The 8,474-nt window shown below is 41.5% G+C and overlaps 1 pseudogene; it reads left to right on the top strand.

Annotated features, from left to right (window-relative positions):
- The first annotated feature begins 5,874 nt into the window (after positions 1–5,874).
- LOC133239663 (protein BEX2-like) lies at positions 5,875–6,749 on the top strand (annotated as a pseudogene).
- Positions 6,750–8,474: the final 1,725 nt, after the last annotated feature.

The raw sequence follows: 8,474 nt of genomic DNA, 5'->3' as shown, positions 1-8,474 counted from the left end.
TAAGCAGTGTGTCCACAGCCCCCTGGCTTGTAAGTGTCAGGACTGAGGCTCAAAACTGGCATTGTGGTTTGAGTCTCAGCTTTGTGTACTGCTTCATTGCATTCTGGCTGACTGAGCCCCTTTGCAAGATCTTATGTAAGAAGCATCGATTATCTAAACTCACAAACTCCTTGAAGGCAGAACAAATCTAACACTTCTATGTCTTTCTTAGTTTCAAGCTGGGTGCCTTTGGGCTTCCCTGGTGGCTCAGATGGTAAAGAATCTGCCTGCAATGTGGGAGACCTGGATTCGATCCTTGGGTAGGGAAGATCCCTTGGAGGAGAGCATGGCAACTCTCTCCAGTATTCTTTCCTGGAAAATCCCCATGGACAGGGGAGCCTGGTGGGCTATAATCTATGAGGTCATAAAGAGTCAGACACGACTGAGTGACTAAGCAGGCACAGTACATAATAGTTACTCAGAAATATGGTTAGCTTGGTAAAGATTGATCTATTAATAGGAGAATCCTATAACAGAATATAAAATTCAAGGTCACTTTGAAAACAATTTTAAGTTGTAACAATAGGGACTATCATCACCCCTACATTCTACATAGGCATTCTACAGACCAAACTCATTGAGAACAGAAGTTGTATTTCATGGTGTGTTGGTGTGTTTAAACATGATGTTCAGTTCAGTTCAGTCGCTTAGTCGTGTCCGACTCTGCGACCCCATGGACCGCAGCACACCAGGCCTTCCTGTCCATCACCAACTCCTGGAGTCCACCCAAACCCATGTCCATTGAGTCGGTGATGCCATCCAACCATCTCATCCTCTGTAGTCCCCTTCTCCTCCTGCCCTCAATCTTTCCCAGCATCAGAGTCTTTTCAAATGAGTCAGCTCTTTGCATCAGGTGGCCAAAGTATCGAAGTTTCAGCTTCAACATCAGTCCTTCCAATGAACACTCAGGACTGAACTCCTTTAGGATGGACTGGTTGGATCTCCTTGCAGTCCAAGGGACTCTCAAGAGTCTTCTCCAACACCACAGTTCAAAAGCATCAATTCTGCGCTCAGCTTTCTTTATAGTACAACTCTCACATCCATACGTGACTACTGGAAAAACACGGTGTGTTTAACATTAAATATGGTGTGTTTCTTGGCCCCACCAGACACTTTCTACCTTTTCCTCCTGTGTTCTCTGCCCAGAGCATGTGACTTTTTTTAAAAAATGTTTTTAAAATTGAGGTATAGTTCATTTACAATGATGTGTTAGTTTCAAGTATACAGCAAAGTAATTCAGTTATATGTACACATATATATACACATATGTATATGTATATATATTCTTTTCAGATTCTTTTCCATTATAGGTCATTACAGGATATTGAGTATAGTTCCTTGTGCTATACAGTAGGTCCTTGTTGTTTACTTATTTTATATATAGCAGTGTGTACATGTCAGTCCCGAACTCCCTAACTATCCCTTCCCTCCACCCTTCCCTGCTGGTAACAATAAGTTTGTTTTCTAAGTCTGTGAGTCTGAGTTTGTTTTGTAAAGAAGTTCATTTATATCATTCTTTTTAGATTCCATGTATAAGTGATACATGATATCCGCCTTTCTCTGTCTGATTTACTTCACTTAACATGATAATCTCTAGGTTTATCCTTGTTGCTGCAAATGGCATTATTTCATTCTTTTTATGGCTCAGCAGGTCAGGAAGAAACAGAACTGGACATGGAACAACAGACTGGTTCCAAATAGGAAAAGGAGTACGTCAAGGCTGTATATTGTCACCCTGCTTATTTAACTTATATGCAGAGTACATCATGAGAAACGCTAGGCTGGAAGAAGCACAAGCTGGAATCAAGATTGCCAGGAGAAATATCAATAACCTCAGATATGCAGATGACACCACCCTTATGGCAGAAAGTGAAGAGGAACTAAAAAGCCTCTTGATGAAAATGAAAGAGGAGAGTGAAAAAGTTGGCTTAGAGCTCAACATTCAGAAAACTAAGATCATGGCATCTGGTCCCATCACTTCATGGGAAATAGATGGGGAAACAGTGGAAACAGTGTCAGACTTTATTTTTGGGGGCTCCAAAATCACTGCAGATGGTGATTGCAGCCATGAAATTAAAAGACGCTTACTCCTTAGAAGGAAAGTTATGAACAACCTAGATAGCATATTCAAAAGCAGAGACATTACTTTGCCAACAAAGGTCTGTCTAGTCAAGGCTATGGTTTTTCCAGTGGTCATGTATGGATGTGAGAGTTGAACTGTGAAGAAGGCTGAGCGCCGAAGAATTGATGCTTTTGAATTGTGGTGTTGGAGAAGGCTCTTGAGAGTCCCATGAACTGCAAGGAGATCCAACCAGTCCATCCTAAAGGAGATCAGCCCTGGGATTTCTTTGGAAGGAATGATGCTAAAGCTGAAACCCCAGTACTTTGGCCACCTCATGCGAAGAGTTGACTCATTGGAAAAGACTCTGATGCTGGCAGGGATTGGGGGCAGGAGGAGAAGGGGACGACAGAGGATGAGATGGCTGGATGGCATCACTGACTCGAGGAACGTGAGTCTGAGTGAACGCTGGGAGTTGGTGACGGACAGGGAGGCCTGCTGCTGCTGCTAAATCTCCTCAGTCGTGTCCAACTCTGTGCGACCCCATAGACGGCAGCCCACCAGGCTCCCCCGTCCCTGGGATTCTCCAGGCAAGAACACTGGAGTGGGTTGCCATTTCCTTCTCCAATGCATGAAAGTGAGAAGTGGAAGTGAAAATGAAGTCGCTCAGTAGTTTCCGACTCTTAGCAACCCCACGGACTGCAGCCTACCAGGCTCCTCCATCCATGGGATTTTCCAGGCAAGAGTACTGGAGTGGGGTGCCATCTCGGCATGCTGCAATTCATGGGGTCGCAAAGAGTCGGACACGACTGAGCGACTGAACTGAACTGAATATTCCATGAATAAATATACCTCATCTTCTTTAGCCGTTCATCTGTCAATGAACACTTAGGTTGCTTCCATGTCTTGGGTATTGCAAATAGTGTTTCAGTGAACATCTGGGTGTGTGAGTCTTTTCAAATTACAGTTTTCTCCAGATGTATGCCCAGGAGTGGGATTGCAGGATCAGATAGTAACTATATTTTAATTTCTTTAAGGAACCTCCATATTGTTCTGCATAGTGGCAGCACCAATTTACATTCCCACTAAGAGTGCAGGAGGGTTCCTTTTTCTCCACACCCTCCCCAGCATTTATTTGCAGACTTTTTCATGATCTCCATACTGACTTGTGTGAGGTGATAGCTAATTGCAGTTTGGATTTGCATTTCTCTCTGATAATTAGCAATATTGAGCATCTTTTCTTGTGTCTGCTGGCCATCTGTATGTCTTCTTTGGAGAAATATCTATTTAAGTCTTCCGACTGAGATTTTATTAATAGACCTTCCAATAAATACATCCTTTGTCTCTTGACAAGATCCTGGCTCTTCATTCTGTCATTTGGTCCAGTGCTTCTCACATGGGAATCACTCACAGATCTTGTTAAAAGGCAGATTCTTATTCAGAGAACTGGGGTGGACCTTGAAATTCTGCATCTCTAACAAGTCCTTGAGTAAATGGATCTTCCAGAGGCCACACTTTCAGTAGCAGAAATCTAGTAATTGGTTATTGTTGTCCTTTGATAGGTATTTTAAGCTGAATAAAAGAATGATTAGATGAACAAGTTGGGTGCAATGCTGCATCTGTTGACACTGGTGGAGGAAGCCATGCCCTCGTCACACCTATCTTCTAATCACTTACCTCTGAGGTCCCTGTGTGGTTACAGCAGACCCACCTGGTCACATCTGGAAGCTCACAGCTGGCTGGACATCTTTATCTTTGTCCTCATTGCCAGAGCCATCCTGTTGATTCTCATCATCTCTGGTTAATACTGTTTATAAAAAATAGCAACTGCCACAACCAACCTCCAAGAAATTGAATTCACACACATGAATACTTTTTTCTTCACAGATAAAAGTAAAACACATACTTTCTACATCAGCACTGATCCCCTCAAGGGACAATTCTTGCTGAGTGAGAGATGCTGAAGAAGTTAATGGTTTGCCGAACAGTAATTCTTGTTTGCTCAGATCATGTACAGTCTTGAACAAACAGGTTCTATGCACAAAGGTAAGGTCATGCTCTAAGAGATTATTCAAAACAAGGCACAGCTCAAGGCAAAATACACCTAACTGTCCATACACAAATCAAGCTGTCAGGAGATCTGAGGTCCTTTTTATATGTAGCTTAACAACAGACACTTTTTGAGCACCTACTAAGTGCCAGACACTTTGCTGGCCATGATTATGTACACAGTAAAATCTCACTAAGTTCAAACTTGAATAAATTGGATACTGTAATAATTTGGGCAGATGCTAACCTGCATTTGATTATTTTACTAACTATGTGAAAGGATTTACTTTGTCAATAATAGGTCAATAAGTTTGCAAAAATGCTACTGAAGAGAATAAATGATTTCCAAGACTTTTTAATCAAGTCTTGTTTGTTTTTTTTGATGTTGAACTGTTTATTTTTTTGGGATTTTAACCTCTCATCTACCATATCATTAGCAAATATTTTCTCTCATTCAGTAGGTTGTCTTTTTGTTTTGTCAATGATTTCCTTTGCTGTGCAAAAGCTTTTAAGTCTGATTAGGCCACATTTGTTTATTTTTACTTTTATTTCCTTTGCTTTAAGAGACAAATCCAAAAAAGTATTGCTACGATTTGTGTCAAAGAGCATTCAGCCTATGTTTTCTTCTAGGAGCTCCATGGTTTTCGGACTTACATTTAGGTCTTTAATCCACTTTGAGTTTATTTTTGGGTATAGTGTGAGAAATTGTTCTCACTTCATTCTTTTACAAATAGCTATCCACTTTTCCCAGCACCACTTATTGAACTTCTCAAGTGTTTTAGAAAACCACATTTAGGTATTGACCATGGAGTCACTAGTTGATTAATTATGTTGATTGTTGTGCCAATTAAAAACATTCTTATAAATGCCATGTGATATTCTAGATTATATCTTGGGATAGAAAAACTGTGAAATCTGAATAAAGTGTCTAGTTTAATAGTAATAGATCAGTTCAGTTCAGTTCAGTTGCTCGGTCGTGTCCAGCTCTTTGCAACCCCATGAACCGCAGCATCCCAGGCCTCCCTGTCCATCACCAACTCCCAAAGTCCACCCAAACCCATGTCCATTGAGTCAGTGATGCCATCCAACCATCTCATCCTCTGTCGTCCCCTTCTCCTCCTGCCCTCAATCTTTCCCAGCATCAGGGTCTTTTCAAATGAGTCAGCTCTTCGCATCAAGTGGCCAAAGTATTGGAGTTTCAGCTTCAACATCAGTCCTTCCAATGAACACCCAGGACTGATCTCCTTTAGGATGGACTGGTTGGATCTCCTTGCAGTCCAAGGGACTCTCAAGAGTCTTCTCCAATGCTACAGTTCAAAAGCGTCAATTCGTCTGTGCTCAGCTTTCTTTATAGTCCAACTCTCACATCCAATATGCTAACAGTAATAGTAAATAGTAATGTGCCAATGTTGGCACACATACAACATTAAAATGTTAACACAGAAAAATCTGGGTGAAGTGTGCTTTAGAATTCTCTAGACTATCTTTGTAACTTTTCTATAAATATAAAATTATTACAGGATTTTAAAGTTCATTTAAAGAAATATTGTACATTCGTGAAGTCTGATTCCCCAAGAATTCCTAGTAGCAACAAGAGAAACTGTTTATTGAACCCATATAACAGTTGGCATATTGCAAAGTGCCCCTCCTATGTTTTCACAAAATGCTGTGAAGTAGGTATGGTCGGTTATCTTAATTTTCTAGAAACTTGTCCAAAGACACACAGAGTGTGTGTGTCAAAAATGGATGGAGTCAGACCCGACGGTCACCTGCTTGCTTCTTGGTACCTGCTCCGCCTGGCACTGAGGGGAGTGCGGGCCGGGGCGGCCCCCAAGAATGGCAGGCGGAGGGGAGCAGGTCTGCGAGCGGAAGTGTTGCAGCGGCACACGTGCAGCAACAATCGGGAGGAGCAGGAGACAGCAAGGATAGGCCCAGGAGCAATGGCGTCCAAAGAGGAACAAGCAGTAAAACATCGAAACATGGAAGATGCCAACCAGAAGAATGAAAAAAAAAGATGGAAAGGATCAAGATGCTAATAAAAGAGAACCTATGGCCCTCCTTTCGGGTGCTAGTGAATATTATGTACCTAGAGGAAATCCTAGGCGGTTCCGTGTTAGGCAGCCCATCCTGCATTATAGATGGGACGTGTCTCAGAGACTTGGCGAGCCACAGGCAAGGATGAGAGAAGAGAATATGGAAAGGATTGGGGAGGAGGTGAGGCAGCTGATGGAAAAGCTGAGGGAAAAGCAGTTGAGTCATAGTCTGCGGGCAGTTAGCACTGACCCCGCTTACCATGAGCATCATGATGACTTTTGCCTTATGCCTTGAATCCTGATGTTTTCCCTGAAGTTAGGAGACTCTTACTTCCTAAACTTAGATGTTCTTGACTTACCTTTGTTGTAAAGGTTTTGGTGTTAAGCTTGTTTCTTGCCCATTTCCTATTACCAGCTTCTAATTGAATGTTGTGTTTTTGACCCAATCTGTGAGTTTCTATCAGCAGGAAGGTTTTAACTGTTGCATGGAGAAATGTTCATTATATATTGTGAAGTTAATAAAACAGTTTAAAAAAGCAAAAAAAAAAAAAAAAGGATGGAGTCGGCATGTAACAAGTTCTGTCTTCTGTCTAATCCTGAAGCCTAGGCTCTCAGCAGCTCCACCACTCCACCTTTTTGCCTGTCTTAGTTTGAATTTCTCTGTGTAAAGGAAAGCTATCACTTATTCACATGGACACTTATCTTTCATTTGAGTTGGTGAAACGAACCCAATTACTTGCACTGCACTTTTAAGCAAACCAGAGTATCATTTTGAAAGTAACCAAATTTAACACACAGTAAAGTTGTCCACCTTTCTGCTTTGTTAAACTGGGCTCTGATTTTCCCAGAGGAGGGACTGGGAGAAGAGGCTGAGTGAGGCATCTATCTCAAGGAGCTTGGGATGCTCACAGATCCAAGCAATAGGCCCTTTCTCCTTGGTTCCTCTCTTCTTTGCCCATCATGTGCTCACCTTGAGATGCTGGGCCGGATGCCCAGAGTTCTTCTCACACTTTTTAGTCAGGCTTTGAACATAGATGGTTTACTCAGAAATGGAAAAAGTTAGCCTGCTACAGTATGACACATGGTCCTGGGTCAAGAATGCCAGCTCTGTATGCAGAGGGAAGAACTGGCTTGCTTAACACAGCTATTGGAGAAGCCATAGAATTGTCTTTATCCCCAGGTATCACTCCCACTGCTCCAGCAAGATGCCTGTGATCAATTAATTCATGTTAAATGCAGCACGCTGTCATGGCACACATTCTTCTCACAGCATCTCACTATTTTGCTCAGGTACATCCCTTGACACATTTCATGGGTCTGTGCACCCCGCTGGAGTTTGGCCCAATTTCATCCATCACTCATTCATTTATGAAGAAACGAAAATTATTACACAGCAGAATTCCCACCCTTTCCCCTATCTTGACAGCCACAGAGGATTGTGTAATTGTGAATCATTGAGAAGGATGCTGTCATTGCCAGATGAATGGTTCTTTGGTCTTTCTAGATACAGAATCAGAAAGAAAGGGGAAGAGTAGGAAGAGGCATATTAACCAGCAAGAAAAGGTTTTTGAAGAAGACTGCAGAGTGGGGCAGTTTTAGTGAACGAAACACAGTAACAGTCTTTAAGCCCCTTAAGAAAGAACTGGGGCTTAAAGAAATACCATCTACACTATTTTTCCATTCTTGGTGTTTAGAAAAATACAAATTAAGGACCAGTCTTAAATGGATTAAAGTCTTGGGTATAAGCTGAAACCATAAAACTCTTAGAAGAAAACATAGGCGGTAAGCTACTTGACATTGATTTTGGCAATTTTTTTTTTTTGACACCAAAAGAAAAAGCAAAAATAAACAAGTGGAGCTACTTTAAATTAAAAAAGCTTCTGCACAATAAAGGAAACCATCAACAAAATGAAAAGACAACTTATAAAATGGGAGAAAAACATTTGCAAAGAATATATCTGATAAGGGGTTAGTATACAGAATATATAAAGTACTTATATACCTCACTAGCAAAAAAAAAAAAAAAACCTAACTTAAAAATGGGCTGAGGAGCTAGATATTTTTCTGAAGATGCACAAATGTCCAACAAGTACATGAAAAGTTGCTCAACATCACAAATCATCACGGAAATGCAAATCAAAACCACAAGGAGCTATCGCTTCACATCTGTCAGAATGGCTGTCCTCAAAGGGAAGGGATAACAAATGTTGGTGAGAATGTGGAGATAAGGGAACCCTTGTGCACTGTTGATGGAAGGTAAGTGGGTACAGCCACTGTGGAAAACCGTATGGAAG

Source organism: Bos javanicus, chromosome 26 (assembly GCF_032452875.1).
Source record: "Bos javanicus breed banteng chromosome 26, ARS-OSU_banteng_1.0, whole genome shotgun sequence".
In the NCBI taxonomy this organism is placed as follows: domain Eukaryota; kingdom Metazoa; phylum Chordata; class Mammalia; order Artiodactyla; family Bovidae; genus Bos; species Bos javanicus.
The sequence above is the reverse complement of the archived record's forward strand: the minus strand, read 5'-3'. Positions and strand labels throughout refer to the sequence as shown.